Here is a 13,598-nt window from a genome sequence, read left to right as displayed (position 1 = left end):
GACCCAGAGCCATGGGCAATAGGTAAGAAAAATCAGCAAAGCTAAGCAAATGGAACATCCTGCAAACTCAAGGTGAACTCACATCTGCATAAAGCTAATTCTGCCCCCCTACCCAGTGACTGGTGTGTTTTTAAACAGCTTTAAAAAAAACCACACATTAAAAAATAATCAAGTAATGGGCAAGATAAGAAATCTTAATGAAGTCTATCATGATAATTATACCATGAAATTAAAAAGGATATTTTATCCTTACAAGGTAATCCTAACTTCAATTTAGAGCAGGGATTCAGGAATTTATATTTGTCATACAAGTGAATTGGGATCCTGGGAACTCCCAAATTATCATTGCCTGCAAAATGAGTGTCAGAGCCTTGATGCTTTCACAGGACTAGGGGCATATATTTTGTAATAGCACAGCTTCAGTTCCCAGTTTTCTAGGAGCTGTCCAAACACAGACTAGGCCTCAGGTTACACAGTTTAAAGTTTGCAAATACCAGAAGAGTGCCTTGGCTCTGCCATGGACCTGCCGTTTCACAGACACTCTGGAGACTGAGGAGGCAATACAGGGGCACAGACTGTCAGAGCAATTCTTGGAGAGCAGTGTTACCCTGAGATGTCAAATATCACTTCTCTGACTGTCTCTGTACATTGCAGCTGGACTACATCAAATCAAGCTAAATTATTTCCACTGCTGACGAGATTTCACCAAAGAACATGGGAGAATGGCTACAAAGACTAACCACCAGGAAAGGGTGCATGAATTCTGAGGTAAAGAGAAATGGTAGCATGGTATCTGTCATGGACTTAGGTTATACATTTAGAAAAAAACCCTACATTTAGTATCTTCTTAACAGGGCTGCCAGGAATCCAGCTATTCTACACTGCCATGGTCACCTGTAATGCTAGATGATGACTTTGTCAATGGTTTGAAGAAACTGGATGTATGTAGGGGTTTTGTTAATGGCTCTCTAGAAGGAAAAGAAGAATATTTACATAGAAACTATGTTGTGTTTGGCTGTGATGGCAAGGCTTTGCAGAAAATAAGTCAACAGCACAAGTGTAACTGGAACAAGCTGCTAAGGTCACTTATTAAGAGATCCATTTTGATTTCAGTTTAACTAGAAAGATTCTAGGTGGAGTTATTAGGTGGGGTTAATAGAAGCCTGACTTTGGAAATCTATTTGACAATGGTCATGTTACAATATAAATGAAAGCACAGTAATTTTTCACTTAAGAAACAGGCATTACAGAACAATGTACCTTTGAAGGAATTGGTGGAAGTCTCTAGTCCAACAACTTGAACCAGTTGTAATTTCAGTGTTAGTTTGGATATCTTGGGTCATTGCATGGCAAACTTTTTAATAGCTCCAGTGATGAAGATTTCACAGCTTCTCTTGGCAGCCAGTATCAGTGTTTAAACATGCTCACCATCAAAAATATTTTCCATATACCAAGGTAGAATTTTCTCTGTTGTAGCTTGTGACTGTTGCTTCTGCTTTCTGTGTATCTCTGAGAAGAGTGGCTTTGCTTTCTTTACCATGTCCCTTTTAGGAAGTTGAACATAGCTAAAAGGTCCCTTCTGAAGGCTCCTCTTCTCTAGGATAAACAAGTGCAGTTTTGTCAGCCTCTCCTTGCGGTATAAGTGCAAGTAGTCCATCTCTCAGCTGTACTGATGGCCTTCTCCTGGCTTCCTCAAGTTCACAGAATCATAGATAGTTGGTAGATAATTCTGAAAAAGTAGCATGCAACTTTGAACCTTCACATAGGAAGTGAAGAGAGATTCTTCATTTAATGCCACTTTAGAAAAATAAATGTGGCCAAATGCATCCCATCTAACTAAAACTGAAACCTACTGGAGACTATTTCTGCATGCACAGAGACACCTCCAAGTTCCTGATTGGATGCACACTATGTGCTTCTTCATTTTTATTACAAAAGTAAAAGAAAGGAAACTCATGAATGCCTACCAGAATCATGACACTGTAGATTAAACTGCTGGTTCTGTTCACTCAGTCCCACAGGCTGGGAACTTAAGCTTGCAAACCCCATACAATTAACTCTTACTCTAGCTATCTCTATACCATGTCAAACATGATATGCCAAAACTTGGTATCAGAGTGGAGACTCCCATAAAAGATGTTTAATAGCCAAATTTTTTTTGGTGTGTTGGTTTCAGTCCACTTCTTTTTGTTCCAAAAACATATGAAAAGAATAAGGAGATTACTTCCTTTACCTATTTCTCATCCTCTTTGTAGTGTGTTGATCACTTTACATTTGCTTAGAAAGATCAATATTCTATCAATTAACAGGAACAGCACCACAGCACCTGGCTGCTGCAAGGTTGAAAGGCAAAAGTTGGTTTTTTGATTTATTTTTTCCCCCCACAACAGTGGGGTAACAGCAAATAATGTGTTTCTCAGAGACCCACAGGCAGGTTGTTATCATCAAGAGAAATTTCTTGGGCTATCTCCCCCAAATCTTCATTAACTTAAAATACTTGATAAGTATGCTAAAGGAAATAATTTAGCAAGATGGTACCAAGCAGGAGTGTAACAGAAAACCACCCATAGAGAGGCACAGAGGTATGGCCACATCTAATTCCTCATTTGTTCTGATATCTGTGTTTCCCTACTGTGAAACTTCTTGTGCAAATAAAGCCGGCACAGTTAGGACTTCTCACTAGCTATTTTCCAGAATTTTGGAAGGTGATGTTCTTCTTCCCCCCCCCCCCCCCCCTTCATTTTCTTAATTGCATTTTCATAATGAATAAGAGTCTGTATTGTTCTATAATGAGGCATTGTAATTAGGATGGATACAGAAATAACAAAAAAATCTTTACCATACCATATATCATGAATAAATTCAGGGTTTTTACAAAGGAAGACACTAAGAAATAGTTAGCAAGGAAGTTATTTGTGTTCACAGGTTTGAAGTCAAATGATTTAGTAGCTAATGGGAGGCAGGAACCTATTGATTTCCAGTGCTTTGCATGTTTAGCAAAAAAAATTAGCCTGGAATTCTTGAAAATGCTGATTAAATTTCCAAGCATCTTTATAGACCAGATTCCTCCCTCTATAGTGTATGAGAGATAATGAGGAGCCCTGGAGAACTTTCATAGTGTTAATTTTGGAGGATAGCAGCCAACCCCAAGGCAGGAGTGTTGGAACAAGATGATCAGGACCAGGGTAGCCATTCTACTCCTGTATTCAGCACTGGTTAGGCCACACCATGAGTACTGTGGCCAGTTCCCTTGATTTAAGAAAGATTTTGAGGTGCTTGAATGTGTCCAGAGAAGGGCACCAAGGCTGGTTAGGAGGCTGGAGCACAGCCTTGTGAGGAGAGACTGAGGGAGCTGGGGATGTTCAGCTTGGGGGAGGCTCAAGGGAGACCTTATTGCTCTCTACAACTACATGAAAGGTGGTTGTAGCTAGCTGGGTGTTGGTTTCTTCTCCCAGACAACCAGTGACTGAACAAGAGGACACAGCCTCAAGCTGCACCAGGGCAGGTTTAGGCTAGACATGAGGAAGAAGTTCTTCACAGAAAGAATGATTGGCATAGGAATGGGCTGCCCAGGGTGGTGGAGTCACTGTCCTAGGGGTCTTTAAAAGAAGACTGGATGAGGCACTTAGTGCCATGGCTTAGTTAATTAGAAGAGCTAGGTGATAGACTGGACTCGATCTCAAAGGTCTTTTCCAACCTGGTTAGTTCTGTGATTATCAAATACAAAAAGTCAGGACTTCTGTATTGTGGTAGACCAGTTTCTGAAGCAACTAACAGCACTAAGCCAGTCTACAGATCTGGGGGAAAAGGGGTGGCAGCAAATGTCACAAGTGCTATGTGAGACACATGCAGACAGAAGTATCCTCATTCCTTTCCCAGGTGCTGACATAGACTTGACTGAGTGGGAACTCCCCAAAGAATAAAAAAATGTTTTCAAATGGTAAAGGTGTTTAAAAGGAGACTGGATAAGGTACTTGGTGCCTTGGTTTAGTTAATTAGGTGTTAGGTGGTAGGTTGGACTCAATGATCTTAAAGGTCTTTTCCAACCTTATTAATTCTGTGACTTTAAGGTGTCTTCCAACCCAAACTGAATGATTCTATGATTCTTTGACTAGTCTTGATCTGGGGGGGATGGACAGAATGGAAAATCAGCATCTCAGCAGCTCGTTGAAGAAAATGCAGGCATCTCACAGGCTGCTGTCCCTTCCACAGAAGACAGGCAGGACCAGAGAAGCAGAGGCAGCATTCAAATTAGCTTTGACTTGTTGAAGTTGTTCCAATACAATGGCAAGATTTTGAGAAGCTGAAGGTGGGATTTCTTCAGCAGCTAACTTTTCTTGACAAACCCATCTATTTGGTCTTGCTGTGGTATTTAGCAGAGGTTTTTTCCCAAGGGTGAGATTAGCAAGTCTACTGACAGCATGTGTGTAGCAGGAGATGCCTTTGAGACAGGCCAGATGGCATCTGGGCCAGAGTGACAATTATTTGTGACAGAATTCTCTCTCTACTCTGTGGTGCTTTGGCCAAAAAGGATGTTTTTGAGGTTTTTTTGCCAAGTTCATCATACTGAGCCCTCCAATTTTTTTTCTAAACCAACTGAGCTTCAGCTTCAAAGCTCATTAATGGTTGAGTTTTATTACTCTTGCCTTGTGACAGAGGAAAAGGATTGGAGTTAAAAAAGCTAAACTGGAAGGCATTTAAGATGAAACAAAACTAAATATTTTAACAATAGCACTTGCTTTGAAGTCAAATGATGAAGCACATACCTTTTTCTTGCATCTCTTATCTGCTGGTTTAGTTGGAGGTGTTAAAAAAAGAGACATTGTGTCCACTCAATCAAGCACCAGCTGTTCATTCTTGGTTGGTTTTGCCCTTTTTTTTCTTTTCTTGTAGAATGGAGGATTCCTACCCTGGTTTGAAAAACAGGATTGTACTAATTGCTCAGTTTAGTGACTCCAGGTTTATGTTTGCACCACAGAGAGCAAAGCTTGGCTTCTGCTTTCTTCTGATTTCTCTCCTAGCTGCTCTGTGTGCAGATGAGAAACTTCAGCCCCTTGCCTTGGGAGCTCAGCTCATTCCCCCAGTGTAATATTTCCTGGTTTGTGGGCAAATTTCTCCCAGTCGTGAGAATAAGCAAAGAATAAATAGTCTCAGCTTTTAGTAACATCAGAGCCAGTGGCGCCTTCCGATATTAGCCACACTTAGATTATCAATGTGTTAGCTTGCAGTCCCTGTAACAGAGTCAGGATCTGGGGCACTGCCTGTGGGAATCTTCTAGGCCTTTTCTCTCTAATTAATTACAGAATCTATAGGTTAAATTATTGATAGAAATAAGTTCTTCCCTTCAAAGGTGCTAATTATTTAAAAGGCTTTTAATACCTTAAGCTCTCCAGTCTCCTAAATAACTCCAACAGAGACCTTTTGTCTATTTCAGTGTTGGACACTTTGAATATATTGGAGGTTTTGTCCCCTGGAATTGTGACTGTGCAAGAAAGAGTATCCTTGTGTTTCCTGCAGTGTAATCTGGCAAGAAAACCAGCAAATAAAGATGTGGAATGTGAAGGCCGTAAATGTGCAAGCTTTTATAGGCTTGTAGGAGCCATTGTAGACACTAATAATAGCAGATGGACACTTGAAATTCCATTGTGTCAGAATGAGTAGATGCACTCAGGCATTGCCTCCTCTGCCCATATGTCTGAGTTGATTGGTTGAGCTCCCCTACCCGTATGTCTGAGGCAGTACTGGCCCAGAAACCACCCATCCAGCAGGTGGTGGCACTGTGCTGGACCTGCTACTGTGCCTCCCACACCACTTGCTGTGATTGCCTAGTGTCCAGGTTTGGGTGTTACCTGCACCACACCACCACTCCCCCCCCAACTAGAAATTCACCAGACTAACTCAGCTGGCTGGAAGTTAAGGAATGTAGCTGTAGCTGTATGTATAGCTTGGCACAATTTACCAGTCTGTATATATATATACATATACAATATGTACAGATATTTACAACTACATGCAGTCATATGCAAGTTAAAAGTAATACAGACATGCAAAACCCCTCCCTACCAGCATAGCCGCCCAGGAGGGCTTTCAAACCAACTCTTCTCCTCCCTCCTTCTTATCTCAGGATCCCCTTTATGTGCAGGGTGAGCTGCAAAAGGTTGGCAAAAAGCGTTAGAAGAATGACTAGTTCGAGTTACGTAGGTTCAGGCAGAGGTAGTGCAGCAGGTGGCAGACAGACAGAGACTGACCTATCTTTCTTTGTGTTCTTGTTTTTATATCCTCTAAGTAAAACCAATAAATAATGTAGACATTACTATTGTTTTATTTTCACAGCCAATGATCTAATTTCTCACATTAAAATATTCCAATTAGCCTCAACCCAGCATATCTAGGCACAGGGTCTTCTCTTAGGCAAGTCTGAGAAGAGATGCATGAAACTGGTTTACTTTGGTGAAAATGACTTTGCTTAAACTCACATTTCAGCTAACCTCACAGGAACTGAGGATTAGATAGGATGTAGTGAGGCCACAAGACTGTCTTGTGTATGACAGTGAGGAATGTGGTGAAACCTGGACAGCAAACAGAGGGGGTGATCCCATGTCTGTTGAATGCAACACTGCTGCAGGAAAATGATCTCATCAGAAAACAGAGATATGTGTGATTTCAGCACCTGCATGCAAAGATTTGATCTACAGACTTAAAACTGAAAAGTTATAGGAAAAGGGAAAAAAAAAGTCATTTTAGGATCTTACTTTTTTCCCCTCCAAAGGTGATATTTATGTGTAAAAATTGCACCACTAAAATTCAGATTTAAGATATCCATGGGCAGTGTTTTCTAAGCATCTGGCAAAGTGTTTCCACAAGGGCTATAATTAACAATGTTTTAATTCCACCAAGGGGCAGTTTCCTGCCTACACTATCATTAAAGTAATTTTTCTTGGTGCTCCACTTCTTAGGAAAAAAAGCAAACAGTTAAGAAAGTACTAGCCATCAGTGCAGAAAACCAGCAAACTCCAATTAAAATTATTCCAATGGGTTATAAATCAGCAGGAACCAATCCTCTCTCATTATTTGAAAGCCTGTGGGTTCCCCCATTAGTAAAATGATCACCACACTCACCTGTTAATGCTAAAGATTGGTTTCCACTGGAGCAAAATTCATCCTGAGAGTAGCTTGCTGAAACTAGAGGCTTTGCCTCTCTACTAAACTTGACCAACTTGGCCTGTAAGTATTGAACAACATTTATTGTATTCATACCTTGCCAAGGCAGTAGGTTTTCTTCTGCACTGCATTGAACACTTCACAAAACATCCACCCACTCAAGGAGGAATTATGTACTTACCTAGCAGAAAAGCAGTCCTTAGTTTTGTAAACCTTGAAGTCCTAAAGGTAGGCTTCCTGTGGCTGATGAGTGCCAGGGTTTCCTTAGTGTTTGGAAAGGTCAGTGTTTGACATAATTTATCCTTTCTTTGTGAAGAAATGAAATGATATTTTGATTCAAATGTAAAATAAAATTGTTAGGAAATGGGACCTGCGTACCCACAAAAGGGAAGGTAACTCCCACAAGCATTTATGCTGTAAAAAGGTATGTTTTAATATTATGACTCAGCTGTCCTAAAGGGACAAGAATGAATGCAATCACTTCACTGTTTCCTAGATATGGACAAGAAATGAAAGAAGGGTTATTTGGTAATTTTCATGAGTAACTTCCATTAGAGAAGAGAGAAGTTCCGGGGGCTCTATTCTTTTGGGGTGAAATTTTGCCCTGTGCAGATGGGAAGCATTTAGACTAAATATATTTATAAAAGAAAAGGGCAAAACACCCCAATGTGTGGATTTCCATTGCACATATTCTTCTGGACAGGAAGGAATTTCCTGTAGGGCACATCAGTAGTTCCACAACTGCTCCTTGAATGATGAATGAAACCCAGATTACTGCGAATTGACTACTCTCTATGATTGTCTGTTGGACAATAGGACAAGGAGGAATGGTTTGAAGCTGAGGGAGAGTAGGTTAGACTGGATCTTAGGCAGAAGCCCTTCTGTACAAGGCTGGTGGGACTCTGGGATAGGTCACCCAGGAAGGCTGTGGATGCCTCCTTCCTGTGGGTGTTCAAGGCCAGGCTGGGTGAAGACTTGAGCAGCTGAGTCTAGTTAAGAATCTATGCCCATGGCAGTGATATTGGTGTAGATGATCTCTGGGGTCCCTTCCAAACTAAACCATTCTAAGATTATTCAAATACTGGGGAAGCAGAGGAAGACTGGAGAGAGGAAGGAAGTATAAGAAAAAGAAAATATGTTTTCAGCCAGCCAATGGAGCATCTCTTCCTGTGTACTGCAGTAGTGATCATTCTCTTCAGTGCAGCTGCTGTGTGCATGCACAGATGTGTCAGATCTTACATAGTATTCAAATCTGCTGAAGAACAATAGTGAGAACACACGTGCCATCTGTGATGCACTAGTATCTTCCTCTGTCAATGAGGTTTGACTAGAGAACTGCTCCTTTCCCAGCAAGAAAAAGAGAGCATTAGGAATTTCTGTGGCTGACTCTATCTATGCATGTTACTGCTTAGAAATGTGTTTAATTGAATCTAATTTTGCTTGTAAGCTCCTTGGGACTAGGGCTGCATTTGGTGCAGTGCTTGCAAGGCAGTAGCCACTTTTGATGAAGTGTCTGCCTAGATGGGAATACAGACATGATGAGAGGAATATATTCTGGGCCACAGAACTGCAGAGGCCCATGAAGAGTAGGGATTGTGACTTCTTTAGCCTAGAAATGGCTATAAACAAACAAAACCAGATTTCAGATTCTATATTACCCAGTTCTGGAGCCCCTATTACAAGAAGGATATGAACATGCAGGAGTGTGTCCAGAGAAGGGCCACGAGGATGATCAGAGTGCTGGAGCACCTCTCCTATGAGGACAGACTGAAAGAGATGGGGCTGTTCAGTCTGGAGAAGATGAGGCTCCAAGATAACCTTATTGTGGCCTTTCAGTATCTGAAGGGGGCCTACAAAAGAGGTGGGGAAGGACTTTTCAGGATATCAGGGAGTGACAGGACTAGGGGGAATGGAGTGAAGCTGGAGATGAGTAGGTTCAGGCTGACCATGGGGAGGAAGTTGTTCATCATGAGAGTGGTGAGAGTCTGGAATGGGTTGCCCAGGGAGGTGATTGAGGCTCCATCCCTGGAGGTGTTTACGGCCAGGCTGGATGAGGCTGTGGGCAGCCTGATCTAGGGTAGAGTGTCCCTGCCCATGGCAGGGGAGTTGGAACTAGATGATCCTTGTGGTCCCTTCCAACCCTGACTGAGTCTATGATTTCCTTGGGTTTTTTTGGTTGTTTATTTGTGGGTTTTTAGTTTTGTTAATGTTTTGGGTTTTGTTTGTTGTTTGTTTTAATGTTACTTTGAATTATCAGAACTGGAAGTAAAACTAATCCTTTTTAGTCATTTTACTGAATTACATTTTATTTAAAAAAGTTTTTCTCTCATTCATCTTTTATTGTGCAGTGAAATAGAACAGATCTCTATAGGCTGGTCACTTCTTTTTCTTTTATCTTGGGCCATTATAAAATATTAATATTATTATTAATATTAAACTTTGAGGTAGTTCCATTTGGAGGAAGTAGATTTTTATTTTTACCCTTCAGTAACCTAAAAGTTTAACTTGAATCAGAAAGAGGAAAATAGAAAAAAAAAAAATCTCTGTGATTAATAATTTTTTTTTCATTCTGCACCAGAAAATGAGAGAGGAAAAATATAGAAAAAAAAAAAAAACCCAAACCTAAATAGTCTTTACTGAAACTGTTTGGAAGCAACCAACAGTGCTGAAAGGTTTTTAGCCTAGAAAAAGGTCCAGTCTTCACAAATAGAAATACTCATCAGCTGTCCTTCTAAAGAAAGGCTGAATTAGGTCAGACCAAACTGATGTGTTACTATCAGATGGACTGAAAATTGGATCTAATAGAACATGTGAAATTACTTTTTTTGTTTCCTTTGTTCATGCTTGGAGCTCTGACAATGCCAGCAGCAGTAGATGCTTAGGCAAGAGCACCAAAAAAATAAAGCAAACATTACTTGTACTTTCCTTCTTAGTATTCATCCCTGCTTCTACCAATCAGCAATTCAAGGACTTCCTGAGCCAGAGGTTGCATTTTCTCTGTTATGCTTAATAAGAATCAATGGACAACCTCACTCCATAGCTTTCAGGTGCCTGCTTTAGAACACTTAGCTTTTATTGTCTGCAATACTTTGTGATAATTTTCTGTAACGTGACACAAGAGAGCAAGGCAGTTTGAAAAGTTTTAGTAGCTGGTCTATACACTTATTTCAAAATGACTGTTTGCTGTAATTAATACCTGTCTAGACTGATAAACCTTATCTTTGTTACATTGTGTCCCTAGTTCCTACTGCATTTACATCTACTGTTAGTCCTGTGATGCTAATGAACCATTCCATCCAATATAATAGAAGCAGACCAAGCAGCACGTTGAACAGAGTGCCAGCAATGATAGCCAAGCCCATTGGAACCAGTGCATTGTGTCCCTCAGGACTTTGCAGTAACCTAGAGTGTATTTTTGTATGCTGTGCTGCCCAACCAAAGCACCTCCTCCCACACTTTTCTCTTTAGGAGCTGGAAGCCAAGGTCAGAGTTGGTACCTGACAGTTTTACAGTGCATCAGATAGGCCTCAGCTTCAGCTGAGATATTTGGAAATGTCAGATGAACACAGACTCACAGAATTTTAGAGGTTGGAAGGGACCTCCAGAGACCACTGAGTCCAAACCCTCTGCCAAGGCAGGATCCCCTAGAGTAGTTCAAATAGGAATGCATCCAGGTGAGTTTTGAAAGTCTCCAGAGAAGGAGACTCCACAACCTCTCTGGGCACCCTGTTCCAGTGCTCTGTCACTCTCACAGTAACGGAATTCTCTGAAAGGATTTGGGCACTGTGTGAAGCTGTAGCTAGCCCCACGAGTTGGGAGAGAATAATTTTGTGAGTAAATGCTTAAAGCCTCTTGTAAGTCACCATTGTCTTCCACCATAAGAAGAAAGAAGCTCCTTGAGTCTATCTAGTGGACAAGTGATATTTGACTGCAGGAACCTTCTCTTCCAGTTCAACTGAGTTCAATTAACGTTTTTATATTTTTGCTGGTTATTTCTAGATCTAGTTATTCCTATGTAAAATGTTTCCATGACCATGCAAAGAACCAATTATTATTAAAATTAGTCATTGGGGTGGTGAGAGTTCTCAATACCAAAATTAACAATATTAATTTTGAAAAAATATCATCTCACATTAATTAATTAATCCTTCATAACAGGTACATCAGAACTTTTTTTCACTGACCTCTTTGGAGAATCAGCTATGAGAGGGGCTAAACAGCTATTCTGGGATAGACACTGGGCTCTTCCACACTTCTCCAGGGATGTTGCAACATGGACTAAGATGGAGTCAATGGGAAAAATACACTTCTGTACAAAAAGCCCATGCAGTAGTTCAAGTCTTACTTTAATTCTTAGATCAGGATTTTCTCTGTTTTGTTCCGATCCTCTGCACATGCGAAGACTCACTTTAAAACGAGTAAGAGTTTTTGAATTAGATGCCTGCAGGTAGTTCTTTAAAATGGATGCAGTTTGTGTTATTTAATGACTTCAGATGATGCTAAATTGATTTCAAGAAGATGAGGACAGAGTATCAGGATCCAAAAAAAGCTCCAGCAACTGGGTGAAAGATGGTGTTTACCAGCCTTATCCCCACCTGAGCTGTCTAAATCTTGCTCTAATTTCATTGTGCTTTTATTATTTTTTTTCACTGAGTTATATAGTTACTTGTAATTACAAAGGTAGATCCACATCTGAAGCTAGAAGCTGGGGAAGAAACTGAATTAGATTAACTGTTCTTCTTTATTTTGATGTGTTAGCTTCTCTGCTCCTATGATAGAAACGTTTTGTCTTATCCAGCACAAAATCAATGCTGGTTCTAAATCCCTGCTTCAGAGGACCTAGCAAAAACATAATAGAATAGCTCTAAGTTCCTAAATAATCCAAAGTAAACAGAATTTTCCCATTACTCCTGCATAATCTTTCCAGCTCACTCTACCGTGGGAATTCTCTTCTTTCTCTTTTTGTTTCTCATAAAAGATGATATGTCAGAGGCTAGTTTTTCTTATCTGTTTGCTTTGTGTCCTAAGAACTGTCCCATTTTAATAACGTGTTGGAGATAAGCAAATATAATACCTTATGAGAGCCTTCTACCAGTGATTAACCAAGAAATTAAAGTCTATCACTCACACATGTTCCTAGAAGACTGTTCTCCAAAGCTTTGCATCAGAATTTGAAAGCTTTCTTTCCTAAGCCTTTAAGAGCTTAATGAAGTAGAAATCACACTTCTTTTCTTCCTGCAAAAGAAGGTGTATCATATGTTTATGTTGGAAAGTAATGTGGCCCTCATTAAAGAGAAAGACCATAGGGCACTGGTTGGACCCTGGCATGGCAAAGAGAGGATATCTGCAAAATTTTGCTCATAGTTCTTGTAGTACAGCTCAGACTTAATGCACAGTGTTCCTGTTGGTCTTTGATTTCTTATGAGATGAAGCTGTCAGATTTCCTGAACTACAAGGTGATTTTGTGGTACCTGTAAACATCAACAAGAGATGTAGTCACTCTTTCCATTTCTGTGTTCTCAAGTTAGTTCCCTAAAGCTGAAAAACTCCAACCTCAGCAATCTTCTTTCTCTGCTGGGCACTCTACTGGAAGATTGCAGGAATCCAGGCCAAGCACAAAAGGGTCAGAAACAACTAATATCCAATCTCCCTTTCCATGTCAGATCATTATATTTATTTTATTAATTACTACTTTCTAAAAAGTTCATTTTTTCCTTTTAGTGGCACTTCTACTGGCTGTCAAAACCACAAATACGTGTGCTCCAGTACCAGACCTGGGACCAGGATTTCTGCTAAGGTATGCTGTGACTTGCCTGCCACAAAGGAAATCAGACTGAAGAGAGATGAGTGCAGGGGAGATCAGGCAGGAGTGGTATTTGGTGTGGACACAAGCAAATGAGGCTGAAGTAGCAACTTCTTTGGACATACTCAGTGGTTTCATGGTACATATGTGAAGTGAAAGAATCTGAAGAATGTTGCACTTCCTATAAGCTGAAAGAATAGTAATAATAGTAATTTAAAAAAAAAAAAAGTAACGAAGCAACACACTGAAGGTGATGAACTGCACATTCAATGTGCAGATCTTACTTTTTCATTTTTGCTGTTCCCAGATAATTGTGGATATTTTATTTGAAGACATTTCAGCTCTGCAGCTAAAGGTTTGTATTTTTATCACAGTATTCAGCATGCTGATTCCATCAAAGCAGCAGGATGGCTTGCTCATTAGAAAGATGAGTGTAACTTCCTAGACTCTGGAAATTTTTCCCAGAAACCAGCCATTCTTACAAGAATGCACTAAGAGTCACATGAAGAAAGAGGCTTTTTTTTCTACACCACCTTTTCATTTTCCTTGCCACACTGTGCTTGGCACTGCCACAGCTAATCTCTCAAGCAGCTAGCAGCTGGATTGCTATACAAATGTTTGCCATTCCCTTTAG

General features: G+C 40.3%; 1 long non-coding RNA gene across 2 annotated transcripts in view; it reads left to right on the top strand.

The window, feature by feature from the left end:
• Positions 1-13,192, top strand: part of LOC135180309 (uncharacterized) — a 58,903-nt gene extending 45,711 nt beyond the window's left edge. For both annotated transcript variants that reach the window (XR_010304378.1, XR_010304379.1), the window contains exons 3-4: positions 655-768; positions 12,883-13,192. This is a non-coding gene — a long non-coding RNA (uncharacterized LOC135180309). The remainder of the gene's footprint in view (positions 1-654; positions 769-12,882) is intronic.
• The last annotated feature ends 406 nt before the right edge of the window (positions 13,193-13,598 follow it).

Source organism: Pogoniulus pusillus, chromosome 13 (assembly GCF_015220805.1).
Source record: "Pogoniulus pusillus isolate bPogPus1 chromosome 13, bPogPus1.pri, whole genome shotgun sequence".
In the NCBI taxonomy this organism is placed as follows: domain Eukaryota; kingdom Metazoa; phylum Chordata; class Aves; order Piciformes; family Lybiidae; genus Pogoniulus; species Pogoniulus pusillus.
The sequence above is the reverse complement of the archived record's forward strand: the minus strand, read 5'-3'. Positions and strand labels throughout refer to the sequence as shown.